The sequence below is a fragment of the Pseudophryne corroboree genome, chromosome 3 (assembly GCF_028390025.1).
Source record: "Pseudophryne corroboree isolate aPseCor3 chromosome 3, aPseCor3.hap2, whole genome shotgun sequence".
Lineage (NCBI taxonomy): Eukaryota > Metazoa > Chordata > Amphibia > Anura > Myobatrachidae > Pseudophryne > Pseudophryne corroboree.
The window spans coordinates 682,441,565-682,460,657 of record NC_086446.1 but is presented as its reverse complement, the minus strand read 5'-3'; positions in this window follow the sequence as shown (position 1 = coordinate 682,460,657).

The window sequence follows — 19,093 nt, the reverse complement described above, 5'->3', positions numbered from 1 at the left end:
CGCCAACCTTGTTGGCCGCATACAGAACGAACAAAGCTTCAGTCTTCCTGATTCTAGCCGTTCTGGTCACATAAATCTTCAAAGCCCTGACTACATCCAGGGACTCGGAATCCTCCAAGTCCCGTGTAGCCACAGGCACGACAATAGGTTGGTTCACATGAAAAGATGAGACCACTCTTGGCAGAAAGTGAGGGCGAGTCCTCAACTCGGCCCTATCCACGTGAAAAACCAAGTATGGGCTTTTATGTGATAAAGCCGCCAATTCGGAAACAAGTCTTGCCGAAGCTAACGCCAACAACATGACCACTTTCCACGTGAGGTATTTCAACTCCACAGTTTTGAGTGGTTCAAACCAAGGTGACTTGAGGAAACGTAACACTACGTTAAGATCCCAAGGCGCCACCGGAGGCACAAAGGGAGGCTGAATATGCAGCACTCCCTTCACAAAGGTCTGTACTTCAGGAATAGAGACCAATTCTCTTTGAAAGAAAATGGATAAGGCCGAAATCTGGACCTTTATGGACCCTAATTTTAGGCCCAAAGTCACTCCTGTTTGAAGGAAGTGAAGTAGACGGCCCAAATGGAACTCCTCCGTAGGAGCAGCTCTGGCCTCACACCAAGTAACATATTTCCGCCATATACGGTGATAATGTTTTAACGTCACGTCTTTCCTAGCCTTGATCAGGGTAGGAATGACTTCCTCCGGAATCCCTTTTTCCGCTAGGATCCGGCGTTCAACCGCCATGCCGTCAAACGCAGCCGCAGTAAGTCTTGGCACAGACAGGAGTCCTGCCTTAGAGGAAGAGGACACGGATCCCCTGCGAGCAACTCTTGCAGCTCCGGATACCAAGTCCTCCGTGGCCAATCCGGAACAATGAGTATTGTTCTGACCCTGCTTCTTCGTATTATTCTCAACACCTTGGGTATGAGAGGAAGAAGAGGAAACACATAGACCGATCTGAACACCCAAGGTGTCACCAGAGCATCTACCGCTACTGCCTGAGTGTCCCTTGACCTGGCGCAATACCGCTTTAGCTTTTTGTTGAGACGGGATGCCAATATGTCGATTTGAGGCAGTCCCCAACGATCCGTGATCTGTGCGAAGACTTCTTGATGAAGTCCCCACTCTCCCGGATGCAGGTCGTGCCTGCTGAGGAAGTCCGCCTCCCAGTTGTCCACCCCCGGGATGAACACCGCTGACAGTGCGCTTACATGGCCTTCCGCCCAGCGTAGAATCCTGGTCGCTTCTGCCATGGCAATTCTGCTCCTTGTTCCGCCTTGGCGGTTTATATGAGCCACTGCCGCGACATTGTCTGACTGAATCAGAACCGGTTTTCTCCGAAGCAATTCCTCCGCTTGACGCAGGGCGTTGTATATGGCCCTCAACTCCAGGACGTTGATGTGGAGACAAGACTCTAGGCTTGACCAGAGACCTTGGAAATTTCTTCCCAGTGTCACTGCTCCCCAGCCTCGGAGGCTTGCGTCCGTGGTCACCAGGACCCAGTCCTGAATGCCAAACCTGCGACCTTCTAGTAGGTGAGCACTGTTCAGCCACCACAGGAGAGATATCCTGGTCTGTGGAGACAGGGTGATCCTTTGATGCATTTGTAAATGGGACCCGGACCACTTGTCCAAGAGGTCCCATTGAAAAGTCCTCGGCAGGAAAGGGATGGCCTCGTAGGAAGCCACCATCTTCCCCAGGACCCGCGTGCAATGATGCACTGAAACCTTTTTTGGTTTTAATAGGTTCCTGACCATGGCTATGAGTTCCTGAACCTTTTCGATCGGAAGAAAAACCTTTTTCTGGTCTGTGTCTAGATAGAATCAGCCCAAAAAGGTCAGACACGTTGTAGGGACTAGCTGGGACTTCGGTATATTGAGAATCCAGCCGTGTATCTGCAACGTCTTCATGGACAGAGACACGCTGTCCAGCAACCTCTCCCGAGATCTCGCCTTTATGAGGAGATCGTCCAAGTATGGGATAATTGTGACCCCCTGCCTGCGCAAGAGCACCATCATTTCCACCATTACCTTGGTGAAAATTCTCGGGGCCGTGGAAAGCCCAAACGGCAACGTCTGAAATTGGTAGTGAAAGTCCTGCACTGCAAATCTCAGGAACGCCTGATGCGGGGGGAATATCGGAACATGAAGGTAAGCATCCTTTATGTCCAGAGACACCATCCAATACCCCCCCCCCCCTCCAGGCTTGCGATGACCGCCCTGAGTGATTTCATTTTGAACTTGAACCTCTTCAAGTACAGGTTCAGTGATTTCAGGTTTAAAATGGGTCTGACCGAACCGTCCGGTTTCGGGACCACAAACAGGGTTGAGTAATATCCCTCTCCTTGCTGGAGATGAGGAACTGTGACAATCACCTGTTGAATATACAATTTTTGGATTGCTGCCAACACTAGCTCCCTCTCTGACGGGGAAGCCGGCAGAGCCGATTTGAAAAATCGTCGAGGAGGCAAGTCTTCGAATTCCAGCCTGTATCCCTGAGAAACAATCTCTAATGCCCAGGGATCCACCTGCGCGTGAACCCAGACGTGGCTGAAAAATCGAAGACGAGCCCCCACCAGATCTGCCTCCCCTCGGAAAGCCCCAGCGTCATGCGGTGGACTTTGCAGACGCAGGGGAGGACTTCTGCTCTTGGGAACTAGCTGTGTGCAGCTTTTTTCCCCTGCCTTTCCCTCTAGCAACAAAGGATGATCCACGTACCTTCTTGTTTTTATTGGAACGAAAGGACTGCATTTGATAATGAGGTGCCTTTTTTGTATGCTGCGGGGGGACATAAGGTAAGAAATTTGACTTACCAGCCGTAGCCGTAGAGACAAGATCCGAGAGGCCGTCTCCAAACAACTCCAACCCTTTGTAAGGCAAGGACTCCATATGCCGCTTTGAATCGGCATCTCCCGTCCACTGTCGGGTCCACAAGAGCCGTCTAGCAGAAATAGACATAGCATTTATTCTGGAGCTTAATAAACAAATGTCTCTCTGAGCATCCCTCATATACAAGGCAGCATCTCTGATATGCTCTATGGTCATTTGAATGGCGTCCCTATCTAAGGTGTCAATTTCCGTAGATAAGGAATCTGCCCATGCCACAACCGCACTACAAACCCAGGCCGACGCCATAGCCGGTCGAGCAATAGTACCGGAATGATTGTAAATGTGCTTTAAGGTAATTTCCTGCCTTGAGGGAAGCCGTATCCTGAGAAGGCAGTGCCACCTTTTTGGACAAATGTGTCAGCGCCTTGTCAACTTTTTGCAAAGATTCCCAGCGTATCCTATCAGTTTGTGGAAAAGGATACGCCATGAGAATCCTTTTGGGAACTTGTGGCCTCCTATCCGGAGATTCCCAAGCCTTTTCACACAAGTCCCTTAATTCAAATGAGGATGGAAAAGTGACTTCAGACTTTTTCACTTTATACATGTGTACCCTCGTGTCAGGGACAGGGGGTTCCTCAGTAATATGCAAAACCTCTTTAATGGCAATAATCATGTACCGTATACCCTTAGCCACCTTTGGCTGTAATTTTGCATCTTCATAGTCGACACTAGAGTCAGTATCTGTGTCGGTATCTGTGTCATCGATCTGGGATATGGTGCGCTTCTGAGACCCCGAAGGCATGGACTGGCTACCTGACTGATCCCTAGCTTCTGCCTTTATATTGACATTTGCATTCAAGACATTCAGCATATCCACCCATTCCGGTGTCGGCGTTGCCGACGGCGACCTAACATTCAAGCACTCCTCCTCCACATTCAGCGAGCCTTCCTTGTCAAACATGTCGCCACACGCGTACCGACACACTTCACACACACGCAGGGAACCCCTTTCCTGAAAACAGTATCCCTGTCAAGGCCCTTTGGAGAGACAGAGAGAGAGTATGCCAGCACACACCCCAGCGCAATAACCCTGGAGACCAACACAAAATGTTTTTCCCCAGCAGCGCTGTATAATATGTAAACTGCCAATTATGTGCCCCCCCCCCCTCTCTTTTAAGCACCCTTTCACCGTGTGTAAGCAGGGGAGAGTCCGGGGAGCTTCCTCTCAGCAGTGCTGTGGAGAGAAAATGGCGCTGGTGAGTGCTGAGGGAGAAGCCCCGCCCCCTCGGCGGCGGGCTTCTGTCCCGCTCAAACTTAGTAAAATATGGCGGGGGCTCTTTTATATACATGTACAGAGCCCACCTGTACATGTATATAGTCTTTTTGCCATGCAGAGGTTTATATTGCTGCCCAGGGCGCCCCCCCTTCCTGCGCCCTTTCAGTGACCGGAGTATGTGAGGTGTATGGGAGCAATGACGCACAGCTGCAGTGCTGTGCGTTACCTCAGTGAAGCTGAAGGCTTCTGCCGCCTGACGACTTCTGTACTTCTAGCTCTGTGAGAACGGCAGCGCGGCTCCGGGGGTGGACGCCCAGTAAGAACCTGCGTTCACCCCCTCTGGAGCTAATGGTGTCCAGTAGCCGAGGAAGCAGAGCCTATCTTTGACAAGAAGGTCTGCTCCTCTCTCCTCAGTCCCTCTATGCAGGGAGCCTGTTGCCAGCAGTGCTCCCTGTGAAAAAGTAGTAAAAGGTAGGAAAAAAAAAATCCAAACAAAAATGCTTCTAGGCAGAGAACTCTGGAGAGCTCTCTGCAGTGCACCCATCTTGCTCTGGGCACAGTGTAAAACTGAGGTCTGGAGGAGGGGCATAGAGGGAGGAGCCAGTGCACACCCAGAGTCCAAAGCTTTCTTAAAGTGCCCTATCTCCTGCGGAGCCCGTCTATTCCCCATGGTCCTTACGGAGTCCCAGCATCCTCAAGGACGTTAGAGAGATCCCATATTACTGACAGGGCATCCACAAAGATCGCTCCGGGATCCTTTGTTCTTGATCCGTATGCGATAACTTTGTTGTTCTGACGGGATGCCATGAGATCTAGCTCTGGCAACCCCCACCTGTCAACTAGGGTCTGGAAGAACTCCGAATGTAGAGCCCATTCGCTTGCCTGAATAGCATGTCGACTGAGAAAATCCACTTCCCAGTTTAGGACTCCGGGAACGAACACTGCGGACAAAGCTGGATGATGAAGTTCTGCCCACCTTAGTATGTGACTTACCTGCTTCATAGCTTTTTGGCTGCGAGTTCCACCTTGATGGTTGAGGTACGCTACTGCCGTCGCATTGTCAGAGTGGATCTGAACTGTTTTTTCCCGAAGGATGTCCTTTGCCTGAATCAGTGCCATGTACATGGCCCGAAGTTCCAATATATTTATTGGCAGGCAACCTTCTTCCTTGGTCCATTGCCCCTGGAAACAAAACCTTCCTGACACTGCTCCCCAGCCCTGGAGACTGGCATCCGTTGTCAGAATTTCCCAATCTGATATCCAAAATGGTTTCCCTTTGTCCAGATGGGATGTCTGTAGCCTCCAGGCTAATGACCTTCTTACTTGGATCATAAGGACAATAGTCTGTGTTTTTATCATCTGATGCAAACCATTCCATTTCCCAAGGATCAGATGCTGCAGTTGCCTCGAGTGGAATTGTGCATACTCCACCATGTCGAATGTTGACACCATCAATCCCATCACACGCATTGCTGCATGAATGGATAACTTTTGACTGTGTAGCAACTCCTGAATCCTTCACTGGACTTTGGATATCTTATTCAGAGGTAAAATTACTCTGGAGGCTTGAATCCAGTACAGCCCCAAGTGAGTCATCCGCTGTGACCGAACCAGACACAATTTTGCCCAATTTATGAGCCACCCGTGCTTCTGCAAACACGTTATTGTCTATTGCAGATGACATAGGAGCAATTCCTGAAACTGTACCAGGATTAAAAGATCGTTGAGGTATGGAAAAATTCCTATCCCCTGCTGGCGGAGATAAGCTGCCATTACCACCATAATTTTGGTAAATACTCTGGGGGCTGTGGCTAACCAAAAAGGTAGGGCCTGGAACTGAAAATGCTGTTGGAGGATAGCGAACCTGAGATAGCCCTGATGGAACAGAGCTATAGGAACATGTAGGTAAGCATCCTGGATATCCAGGGATACCATATAATCCCCTGGCTCCATGGCCAAAATGATGGAACGTAAAGTCTCCATATGAAACAGAGATACCCAAATGTATTTGTTCAGAACTTTGAGATTGAGAATGGGCCAGAATTACCCATTTGGCTTCTGAACTAGAAACAGGTTTGAGTAAAAACCCTGTCCTCATTGTGCAGGAGGAACCGGAATCATTACTCCTGACTGAAACAATTTCTGAACTGCCTCTTGCAAAGTCCTGGCCTTCGTCTCTACCCGAGTCGGTCTGGTACAAAAAAACCTTCGAGGAGGGTGCTTCTTGAAGGCAAATGCATAACCAAGAGATACCGCTTCCTGCACCCAGGCATCTGTTGTAGACTGCTGCCAGATCTGTGCAAACTGAAGAAGTCAGCCCCCCACCCTGGGATCCCCCAGGTGGAGGCCCGCACCATCAGGCTGATGGCTTATTTTGTTTTACCAACCGGTCCTCTGGTAGCCAAATGCTTTTTACACTTACCATACTTGTTGTATTGGGGCTGCTTGCTATCACTTTTTCCTTTAGCTTTTCCTCGAGACCGAAAGGGCTGAAAAGCTGGAACTTTAGGTCTGAATTTGTATGTGGAAGGAAACTTTACCTTCTTGGAGTCTGCTTCTGACTCCATAATATCTGTTCATTCTTTAACAAAAAGAAAATCTCCAGAAAAAGGCAAAGATTCCCAAACCTTCTTAGATTCTGAATCAGCTTCCCATGTACGTAGCCAAACTGCTCTGCGAGCAGCTATTGTTGAAGCTGATGCCCTGGAGGCAATAGCACCTATATCCAATGCTGCTTCTTCCAAGAACATCGCAGCCTGTTTTATATATGCTATATGGGAGTTTTGCTCTCTAGATGCAATTGAAAGATCCACTTCCAATGCATCAGCCCAGGCAGCCACTGCCTTTGCCATCTAAGCTGAAGCCATGGCTGGTCTTATGACTGCCTCAGACAGGGAAAAAATGGTTTTTAAAAAACCATCCACTCTCCTATCCATGACATCATTTAATGATGTTGAAGGCAAAGGTAATGTAGATTTTCGCACTAATCGCATCACATGCGTATTTACTTTAGGAGCCACCTCCCTTTTTAAACAATCCCCAGCTGGAAGAGTATAATTGGAATTTGATTTCCTAGGAATTCTAAACTTCATACTGGGCAAAGCCCAAGCCATGATTTCAGTCAGCTGATCTGACCCAGGAAACTCAGTCTTAACGGTTTTGGGATGTTTACACACAGATGCCTTGGTTTTTAACACAGGCTCTGCTGATTCCTCTAAGGATAGAATGGCTTTCATTGCCTTAATTAACTCCGCTATATTCCACTGAGCTGAGACCTTCCTCCTCCTCTTCGCATGCCGAACCAGAGTTTATTGAGCTTTCATCCTTCAACGAATCCTCATCTGAAACGTGCAGCCTGTGAGGATGAAGATTTACTTACCAGTGGCATATCAGCCTGTTCCTTTGGAGAGGCTGCTGCTGGAAGTGACAAACCGCAGGTGGAAAGCTGCATGCAAGGGTTAATAGTGTAACCTATCCCTGGTACAGGAGTTGGAATTATCCGCTCAGCTATAATGGATGTTTGTGTAAACATAGCCCAAGGGGGATCAACCTACACCTGAATCTGCCTTGTATTTTTAAAGAGACCCTGGTGAAAGCTAAAACAATTTGCACACAAACTATCCTGAATCAGATCCTGAGAGGTTAACCCAGCTATGCAAGACAAACATGATATGAGTGTTGGTGTTGCTGTGAGTTTATCTTCCTCACCTTTGCCGCTCTTAGACATGATAAACAACACGTCCACAGTGTACTACACAATTTGTGACTGTAATCACTTTAAGCTTTTTAAAGTGACATACAATCCGACCCTACCCTGCTATGCACCAGCATTGAGAATCGGAATAGAAAAAAACTGACAAAATATATAGTAAAGTCAGCAATCACACTAGCAGTCAATCACGTTACACATTAGTATAATAAGCAATATGAGCACATAATCAACTACAAATACATTTCAAGTATGTAGGATAACATATTACTGAATCATGTTTAAACAGATCTACCGTATTCAGACACACAGTGAAAGAAACAGCAGCAATAGTATACAGACTCATATGCAATAGGTACTTATCTAACTATTTGTACTCAAAAGGTAGATATAGACTTAGGCCCTCATTCAGAGTTGATCGTAGCTGTGCTAAATTTAGCACAGCTACGATCATTCACACTGCATGTCAGTGCGGTCCCCCCACCCCCGCAGAAGTACAAAAGCATCGCACAGTGGCGATGCCTTTGTACTTCAAGAGTAGCTCCCGACCAGTGCAGCTTTAATGTGCTGGCCGGGAGCTACTCGTCGCTCCCCTGCCCGCAGCGGCTACGTATGACATCACGCAGCCGCTGCGGGACACTCCCCACATGGTCTGGCCACGCCTGTGTGGGCCGGACCGCGCCCACGGAACGGTGGCCAAATGCCGCCGTTTCGCCCCCTCCCGCCTCTGCCTGTCAATCAGGCAGAGGCGATCGCAGCCCAGCTACAGCCTTCAGCCATCTGGCATGCGCCAGCGCACTATGGTGCCGGCGCATGCGCAGTGGGTACCCGTTCGCTCGAACGACCCCCTTAGTGCTGTATTACATGTACTCAGTAGAGTGGGATACAGGGAGACTCATCCCGCTTCCAGGACTAATCAATATGTTTGCGAATGCTGAGTGGATCCAGAAGCTACTAGTGTACACTGCCCCTCCATGAACCTATAGTGAACCCAGACGCTCAGTGAACACAGACGCACTAGTCACACAGCCGCCTATGCTGCGACTGGGTCCCCTTTGTACAGTGTGTCTCAGACGGAAGCAGGAAAACAGTTCATGGTGGGAGACTCTGAGGAAACTAGTCATAAACCGGTGGGAGGGGCAACCAGGAGAGAGTCCGACTCCCCACTGCTGACACCAACCCTAGGGATTGCGGCCTCATACTATTTCTGGAGCCTATGATCCCTAAGGCCTAGCGCTGGTACACCCGAGGTGGCAGCCGCATCAGAGACTGTTTGGTGGTCTCCTCCCAAAACAGTGCAGCTGTGTCCGTATTCGCTTTCTAAGCGGAACCGATGCCTTACCTTCTCCCTGTGCTCCGGCCACAGCCTGGTAACATCTGCTGGACCTGTTAGTATATCCGACACAGATGCCCACCGAAACAGCACTGTACTCATGGGTAAGCGTTGTCGCCACCCGGCAGAGAGTTGTTGGAGCGACTCTTTCTATGGTACATATAAGACGCTTTTCAGAAAGATCACTCAAGAAAAAAAATTAAGACTATAGAAATAAGAAAGCTTAGGGCTGCTAAAAACCAGCAGCCCTCCGACCACGGTCCGGCTCCTGCCGCACCAAACAAAAAATAAGAATTTACTTACCGATAATTCTATTTCTCATAGTCCGTAGTGGATGCTGGGGACTCCGAAAGGACCATGGGGAATAGCGGCTCCGCAGGAGACTGGGCACAAAGTAAAAGCTTTAGGACTAGCTGGTGTGCACTGGCTCCTCCCCCTATGACCCTCCTCCAAGCCTCAGTTAGGATACTGTGCCCGAACGAGCGTACACAATAAGGAAGGATTTTGAATCCCGGGTAAGACTCATACCAGCCACACCAATCACACTGTACAACTTGTGATCTGAACCCAGTTAACAGCATGATAACAGAAGGAGCCTCTGAAAAGATGGCTCACAACAACAATAACCCGATTTTTGTAACAATAACTATGTACAAGTAATGCAGACAATCCGCACTTGGGATGGGCGCCCAGCATCCACTACGGACTATGAGAAATAGAAATATCGGTAAGTAAATTCTTATTTTCTCTAACGTCCTAGTGGATGCTGGGGACTCCGAAAGGACCATGGGGATTATACCAAAGCTCCCAAACGGGCGGGAGAGTGCGGATGACTCTGCAGCACCGAATGAGAGAACTCCAGGTCCTCCTCAGCCAGGGTATCAAATTTGTAGAATTTAGCAAACGTGTTTGCCCCTGACCAAGTAGCTGCTCGGCAAAGTTGTAAAGCCGAGACCCCTTGGGCAGCCGCCCAAGATGAGCCCACTTTCCGTGTGGAATGGGCTTTTACAGATTTTGGCTGTGGCAGGCCTGCCACAGAATGTGCAAGCTGAATTGTACTACAAATCCAACGAGCAATCGTCTGCTTAGAAGCAGGAGCACCCAGCTTGTTGGGTGCATACAGGATAAACAGCGAATCAGATTTTCTGACTCCAGCCGTCCTGGAAACATATATTTTCAGGGCCCTGACTACGTCCAGCAACTTGGAATCCTCCAAGTCCCTAGTAGCCGCAGGCACCACAATAGGCTGGTTTAAGTGAAATGCTGAAACCACCTTAGGAAGAAATTGAGGACGAGTCCTCAATTCTGCCCTATCCGTATGAAAAATTAGGTAAGGGCTTTTATAGGATAAAGCCGCCAATTCTGAGACACGCCTGGCTGAAGCCAGGGCTAACAGCATTACCACTTTCCATGTGAGATATTTTAAGTCCACAGTGGTGAGTGGTTCAAACCAATGTGATTTTAGGAATCCCAAAACTACATTGAGATCCCAAGGTGCCACTGGAGGCACAAAAGGAGGCTGTATATGCAGTACTCCCTTGACAAACGTCTGAACTTCAGGAACAGAAGCCAGTTCTTTTTGGAAGAATATTGACAGGGCCGAAATTTGAACCTTAATGGACCCTAATTTGAGGCCCATAGACAGTCCTGTTTGCAGGAAATGCAGGAAACGACCCAGTTGAAATTCCTCTGTAGGGGCCTTCCTGGCCTCGCACCCCGCAACATATTTACGCCAAATACGGTGATAATGTTGTATGGTTACATCCTTCCTTGCTTTGATCAGGGTAGGGATGACTTCATCCGGAATGCCTTTTTCCTTCAGGATCCGGCGTTCAACCGCCATGCCGTCAAACGCAGCCGCGGTAAGTCTTGGAACAGACATGGTCCCTGCTGGAGCAGGTCCTTTCTTAGAGGTAGAGGCCACGGGTCTTCCGTGAGCATCTCTTGAATTTCCGGGTACCAAGTCCTTCTTGGCCAATCCGGAGCCACGAGTATAGTCTTTACTCCTCTCCTTCTTATGATTCTCAGTACTTTTGGTATGAGAGGAAGAGGAGGGAACACATACACTGACTGGTACACCCACGGTGTTACCAGAGCGTCCACAGCTATTGCCTGAGGGTCCCTTGACCTGGCGCAATATCTGTCCAGTTTTTTGTTGAGGCGGGACGCCATCATGTCCACCTTTGGTTTTTCCCAACGGTTCACAATCATGTGGAAGACTTCTGGGTGAAGTCCCCACTCCCCCGGGTGAAGATCGTGTCTGCTGAGGAAGTCTGCTTCCCAGTTGTCCACTCCCGGAATGAACACTGCTGACCGTGCTATCACATGATTCTCCGCCCAGCGAAGAATCCTTGCCACTTCCATCATTGCCCTCCTGCTTCTTGTGCCGCCCTGTCTGTTTACGTGGGCGACTGCCGTGATGTTGTCCGACTGGATCAACACCGGCTGACCCTGAAGCAGAGGTCTTGCCTGACTTAGGGCATTGTAAATGGCCCTTAGTTCCAGGATATTTATGTGAAGTGACGTTTCCATGCTTGACCACAAGCCCTGGAAATTTCTTCCCTGTGTGACTGCTCCCCAGCCTCTCAGGCTGGCATCCGTGGTCACCAGGACCCAATCCTGAATGCCGAATCTGCGGCCCTCTAGGAGATGAGCACTCTGTAACCACCACAGGAGAGACACCCTTGTCCTTGGAGACAGGGTTATCCGCTGATGCATTTGAAGATGCGATCCGGACCATTTGTCCAGCAGATCCCACTGAAAAGTTCTTGCGTGGAATCTGCCGAATGGAATCGCTTCGTAAGAAGCCACCATCTTTCCCAGGACCCTTGTGCATTGATGTACTGACACTTGGCCTGGTCTTAGGAGGTTCCTGACTAGGTCGGATAACTCCTTGGCTTTCTCCTCCGGGAGAAACACCTTTTTCTGTACTGTGTCCAGAATCATCCCTAGGAACAGCAGACGTGTCGTCGGAATCAGCTGCGATTTTGGAATATTTAGAATCCATCCGTGCTGTCGTAGTACTACTTGAGATAGTGCTACTCCGACCTCTAACTGTTCTCTGGACCTTGCCCTTATCAGGAGATCGTCCAAGTAAGGGATAATTAAGACGCCTTTTCTTCGAAGAAGAATCATCATTTCGGCCATTACCTTGGTAAAGACCCGGGGTGCCGTGGACAATCCAAACGGCAGCGTCTGAAACTGATAGTGACAGTTCTGTACCACAAACCTGAGGTACCCTTGGTGAGAAGGGCAAATTGGGACATGGAGGTAAGCATCCTTGATGTCCAGAGACACCATATAGTCCCCTTCTTCCAGGTTCGCTATCACTGCTCTGAGTGACTCCATCTTGAACTTGAACCTTTTTATGTAAGTGTTCAAGGATTTCAGATTTAAAATGGGTCTCACCGAGCCGTCCGGCTTCGGTACCACAAACAGCGTGGAATAATACCCCTTTCCCTGTTGTACGAGGGGTACCTTGATTATCACCTGCTGGGAATACAGCTTGTGAATGGCTTCCAATACCGCCTCCCTGTCGGGGGGAGACGTTGGTAAAGCAGACTTCAGGAACCGGCGAGGGGGAGACGTCTCGAATTCCAATTTGTACCCCTGAGATACTACCTGCAGGATCCAGGGGTCCACTTGCGAGTGAGCCCACTGCGCGCTGAAATTCTTGAGACGGGCCCCCACCGTGCCTGAGTCCGCTTGTAAGGCCCCAGCGTCATGCTGAGGACTTGGCAGAAGCGGGGGAGGGCTTCTGTTCGTGGGAAGAGGCTGTTTGCTGCAGTCTTTTTCCCCTTCCTCTGCCCCGGGGCAGATATGAGTGGCCTTTTGCCCGCTTGCCCTTATGGGGACGAAAAGACTGAGCCTGAAAAGACGGTATCTTTTTCTGCTGCGAGGTGACTTGGGGTAAAAAGGTGGATTTTCCAGCCGTTGCCGTGGCCACCAGGTCCGATAGACCGACCCCAAATAACTCCTCCCCTTTATACGGCAATACTTCCATATGCCGTTTGGAATCCGCATCCACTGACCACTGTCGCGTCCATAATCCTCTTCTGGCAGAAATGGACATCGCACTTACTCTTGATGCCAGAGTGCAAATATCCCTCTGTGCATCTCGCATATATAGAAATGCATCCTTTAAATGCTCTATAGTCAATAATATATTGTCCCTGTCCAGGGTATCAATATTTTCAGTCAGGGAATCCGACCAAGCCACCCCAGCACTGCACATCCAGGCTGAGGCGATTGCTGGTCGCAGTATAATACCAGTATGTGTGTATATACTTTTAAGGATATTTTCCAGCTTCCTATCAGCTGGTTCCTTGAGGGCGGCCGTATCAGGAGACGGTAACGCCACTTGTTTTGATAAGCGTGTGAGCGCCTTATCTACGCTAGGGGGTGTTTCCCAACGCGCCCTAACCTCTGGCGGGAAAGGGTATAATGCCAATAATTTTTTAGAAATTAGCAGTTTTTTATCGGGGGAAACCCACGCTTCATCACACACCTCATTTAATTCATCTGATTCAGGAAAAACTACAGGTAGTTTTTTCACACCCCACATAATACCCTTTTTTGTGGTACTTGCAGTATCAGAAATGTTCAAAACCTCCTTCATTGCCGTGATCATGTAACGTGTGGCCCTACTGGAAAATACGTTTGTTTCCTCACCGTCGACACTGGAGTCAGTGTCCGTGTCAGTGTCTGTATCGACCGGAGGTAACGGGCGTTTTATAGCCCCTGACGGTGTTTGAGACGCCTGTACAGGTATTAACTGATTTGCCGGCTGTCTCATGTCGTCAACAGTCTTTTGTAAAGTGCCGACACTATCACGTAATTCTTTCCATAAGACCATCCAGTCAGGTGTCGACTCCCTAGGGGGTGACATCACTAACACAGGCACTTTTTAAGTGTCAATTTCCGAATAGACTTTTGAACATCCACAAATATGTTGAATGGTTCTATATGATTTGTAGGGGCATGTTTCAAGCCCTTCTGTAATAAGGATGTTTCATCCTGTGTTAAAACATGTGAGCTTAGATTAAAGATTTTAATTGTAGTAGCTCCAGTATTTTGTTTTTCGACGGGAAGCATTGGAGATCCTTGCGGAACACTCTTTTTCTTGTTCCATGTTCGCTTTCTATTTCGTCTTGTCCTTGTTCTTTTAATGCCCCCCTAATATGACGTGAGTATTTTACCTGTGTATCCTGGGGTTTCTTGAAACATCTAAAAAAAAGGGGACATTTCCCTTCTCATGGGTGTGGTCTGTTCATCCTCCCACTAAGATGTGTATCGATTGCAAAGAGTGGGAGTGTCATTGAATTCTATGTCATCCCTACTTTTATTCCTTCAGACATTTCTTTGTGGAGGAATCCTCTCTCTATAGGTGTTTCTCCTGTAATATCTGTTTGATAGGACCTAGGGTTGTTTTTTCCTCCATGATTATATGGACTTTATTTAGAGTCCTCTTTCCTGTATAGGGGTCCCCTATTGGCTCTAAATGTCTTAGAGCAGGCATGTCCAAACTGCGGCCCTCCAGCTGTTGAGAAACTACACATCATTAGCATTCTCGGACAGCAAAACTGTGTCAAGGCATGCTGGAATATGTAGTTTCACAACAGCTGGAGGGCCGCAGTTTGGACATGCCTGTCTTAGAGTCATTACGTTCCTGTGATTGTTAAATCTAGAGTTTCTTAAAGGGAGTTTTGTTCAATTGTACGTACTCCGATTCTCCTTATGCTCTGATGTAGGGGTTAAGCACTCCTCCCTATCTCTATTGAAATTTCTTACTTTTTTTCTGGATAAGAAGTCTTTCAGCTTTCTTTAATTTAGACTCTATAGAGCTTTCTAATTCTTTAAAGTCCTCCAAGTTTGAAAATGGTCGTACCAAGGATTTATACTCCTTGATTTCTTCATCCAATTTGTTTAAGTCTTTTTTTCTCTCCTGGATAATTAAATCTATCAGAGCATAAGAGCAGTTGCTAATAATATCTTCCCATTGCTTTTTGAAATTTTCTCCTGCAGTCGAAAAAGTTGATACCTTATTAATCTTTAAACCTGTGGTATTATCTTATGGGCTAGGTATTTCTTCAATGTAACCACTTTCCACCAAATCTTGCTTTCTTTTTGGAGAATTATCTCAAATTTTGACATAAAGCCTTCTAGATCTTCATCTACTAGATCAATTGACTCTGTATCTTCTTTAAAGGCCCTTTCTAGATTAAATAATCTTTGATCCCTTACTGAAAACATATTCAAATGTATTAATCAAACTCTGCTGCCCTGTGGCTGAAATCCTCCAGTGGTGCTATAAAGATAAAAAAAGAAAGAAAAAGAAAGTGGAGGATCTCTGCCTTACTGGCGCCTAATTTAAGCGGCCCTAGATCGTGTCCCCTCTTGAAAGGTCACCACATTCCCAAAAGCACAACGTGCAAAAAACAGTTTGAAGTGACACCTTCCTGGGCGCTAATACAGTACATATATTTCATACAATACGTTCTTCAACGTGAAGTCCAAATGAATTATTTTCTTTCAAGTTTCTTTCAGTGCTTGATTCCCAATTCCAGTGACGTTGCAAACATGAAAAACAAAAAAATATAAGCACATGTGTAGAACGGTCTTATGACCTCCAATATAAATGTTCCATTGGATGCTTCTTATTTAAATATTTTGTTGGGGGATAAATAATAAATTTAATGATCAATATGAGTGCGTACCCCAACTCACTCAATAATAGGTGATAAGGTGCCAAACAAGGTTTCTTTGAATCTATGATTACTTTCTTAATTGTATATAAATGAATCCCAAAATCCGTGAAGTTAAATAAAGTGTACCCCACTCACTATAGCTGTGGGGTAAGTGAAGTTTATAAAAGGTATCTTTAGCCCCTCGAAGTGGAGAAGGAAAGCGTACCCAACTCACGGTAATATGATTAATGTGATGCTTATAAATATATCTTTAATCTGTAACATCTCTGTAAACCATCTGGAATATTTTCACTGTGGCTTCTATTCGTAGAGCCTGTGCCTGGAGGCGGGGTTATAGGGAGGGAAGTCATGCATCTTGGGATATGCTGAAAGCTTTAAAAATTGTTTGGTGCCCAGATTCCTGATCCACCACTACAACTCAATGGTTCCCCGTGAAAACCCTATGTACCCTGCTGCAGAAATACAATTTACAGTAACTGCAATGGGCACTGATATAAACTAACCATCTATTAGAATAAAGCTGGTAGCAAGCGGTGCTTTGAATAATCTGACTCAAAGGACAGGTATACAGGGAGACAAAACTCATTGTTCTCGGAGACCTGCAGAGCTCTTGTAATGGCTGTCCAGCATCTCTGTGAGAAATGAGGGAGAAGGAAGAGAAGCCCAGGGCAGGAAGACCTCAGTGGAATGGTGCTTTGGGCTGGGGAAGTGCTGACCTTCCCTTGCCGACATCCACCACTGGTTCCCTGGCAAGTGTAATAATGATCCACAGCGCCAGTAACATTAAGCCCTGATTGTCTAGTGAAACCCAAGGTCACACAATGGTCTAGGTCAACCACATCAGAACCACCGCACCCAGGACGGGCAGTATAGGACTGCTGAGAATGCGGGTTCTGCAAGCGGGAACCCGCTTTACCTGTCCCCCATAAGTCCGGTATGCCCGTGTGCCTCTGCTAGCGGAAGGTGTCAGGGTCCCGTTGAAATCAATGAGCCATGGCTGGTGTTGCAGCTCAAGTGGGGGTGATGGAGCAGCAGTGCTGGCATCCAATGGACTGCCTAGCACTGCTTGTTCAGTTAAATATACGTTATGGTGAGAACTTACCGTTGATAACGGTATTTCTCCTAAGTCCACAGGATAACATTGGGATATGAAGTGACAGAAGATTTGCACCAATTGGTCAAAGCTTTTCAGCCTCCCAACATGCAACGGGCCCGTCCATATATCCCCGCCTCCTGGCTCAGGCAAATCAGTTGTATTCACAATGCTCAAGGCAGTAGCTTCATAGATAGCCCTAATTAGGCGAGAAGAACATACATGCACACCCTTCCATACAAGAAGGAAGAGGTTAGTGAGTAAAAGGATCCTCAAATCAAGTGCGTCAGGGTGGGATCCCTGTGGACTTAGTAGAAATACTGTTATGAACGGTAAGTTCTTACCATTATGTATATTTCTCCTGCAGGGACAACAGGTTATCCACAGGATAACATTGGGATTTTCCAAAGCAATTTAGTGGTGGGGACGCTTCTGATTGGACAGGAGAATCCTTCACCCGAATTCAGCGTCCTGAGAGGCAAAGGTATCCGTGGCATAATGTCTAATTAATGTGTTAATGGAAGATCATGTGGCTGCCTTACATATCTGTTCTGCTGAAGCGCCACATTGTGCTGCCCATGATGGACCTACCTTATGAGTTGAGAGAGCAGTGACATTAGTCGAAACAGAAAGATCAGTTTGAGAATATGCTTCTGAAATCGTCATCTGAAGCCACCTTGCCAGTGTCTGCTTATCAGCAGGCCACCCTCTTGTGAAATCCATAGAGAATGAAGAGAGAATCTGTCTTTCTGATGGCACTGGTACGATCCACATAGATCCTTAAGGCATGGACCACGTCGAGCGATGCATCTCCCGCAGAAAGGCCCGGATCCTGGAAAGCCGGGACTACAATTTCTTCGTTAAGGTGGAATTTAGACACCAACTTAGTAAGATACCCAGATCTAGTTCTGAGAACTGCTTTTTCTGGATAAAATAAATCAGAAATGGGGAATGACATGACAATGCCCCTAAATCTGACACACTTCTAGCTGACGCCATGGCCAGTAGAAAGAGAACTTTAGCTGTCAACCATTTAAGATCCACTTTATTAAGTGGTTAAAATGGGGCAACTTGAAGGGCCTTTAGGACTAAACTTAAATCCCAACGTACTGTAGGAGGAACAAAAAAGGAGGTTGAATGCGCAGCATTCCCTGGAAGAGAGTATGCACATCCTGTAAGTTGGCAATTTTCTTTTGGAACCATACAGTCAATGCTGACACTTGCACTCTCAAGGAAGCCACCTTCAAACCTTTATCCATTCCTGCATTAAGGAATGCTAAGACCTGGAAATTCTGAAAGACCAAGAGTCCATTTTCCGTTCACTGCACCAATGAATATAGGTTTGCCATATTCTGTGATAAATTCGAGCTGAGGAAGGTTTCCTTGCTCTGAGCATTGTTTGAATTACCAATTGTTAGAATCCTCTTGACTTCAGGATAGGCGGTCTCAAGAGCCACGCCATCAAAGACAGTCGATCGAGATGTCTGTGATAACAAGGACCCTGCATCAGTAGATCTGGACATTGAGGGAGCAGGAATGGAGCATCCATCGACATTCTCTGCAGATCTGTGTACCAATATCTTCTGGGCCAAGCCGGAGCTATTAGTATCACAGCACCCTTTCCTTGATTTATCTTTCTCACCACCCTGGGTAATAAGGTGATTGGAGGAGATGGACAGTACGAGGAAGGATTTTTGTAAATCTAAGGGCGAGATTCATACCAGCCACACCAATCACACTGTATAACTTGTGATAAACGTACCCAGTTAACAGTATGAACAACAACATAGCCACGGTTCCACCGAAAAACTATAACATAACCCTTATGTAAGCAATAACTATATACAAGTCTTGCAAAAGAAGTCCGCACTTGGGACGGGCGCCCAGCATCCTCTACGGACTACGAGAAATAGATTTACCGGTAAGTAAAATCTTATTTTCTCTAACGTCCTTGAGGATGCTGCGACTCCGTAAGGACCATGGGGATTATACCAAAGCTCCCAAACGGGCGGGAGAGTGCGGATGACTCTGCAGCACCGATTGAGCAAACAGGAGGTCCTCCTCAGCCAGGGTATCAAACTTATAGAACTTTGCAAAGGTGTTTGTCCCCGACCAAGTAGCTGCTCGGCACAACTGTAATGCCGAG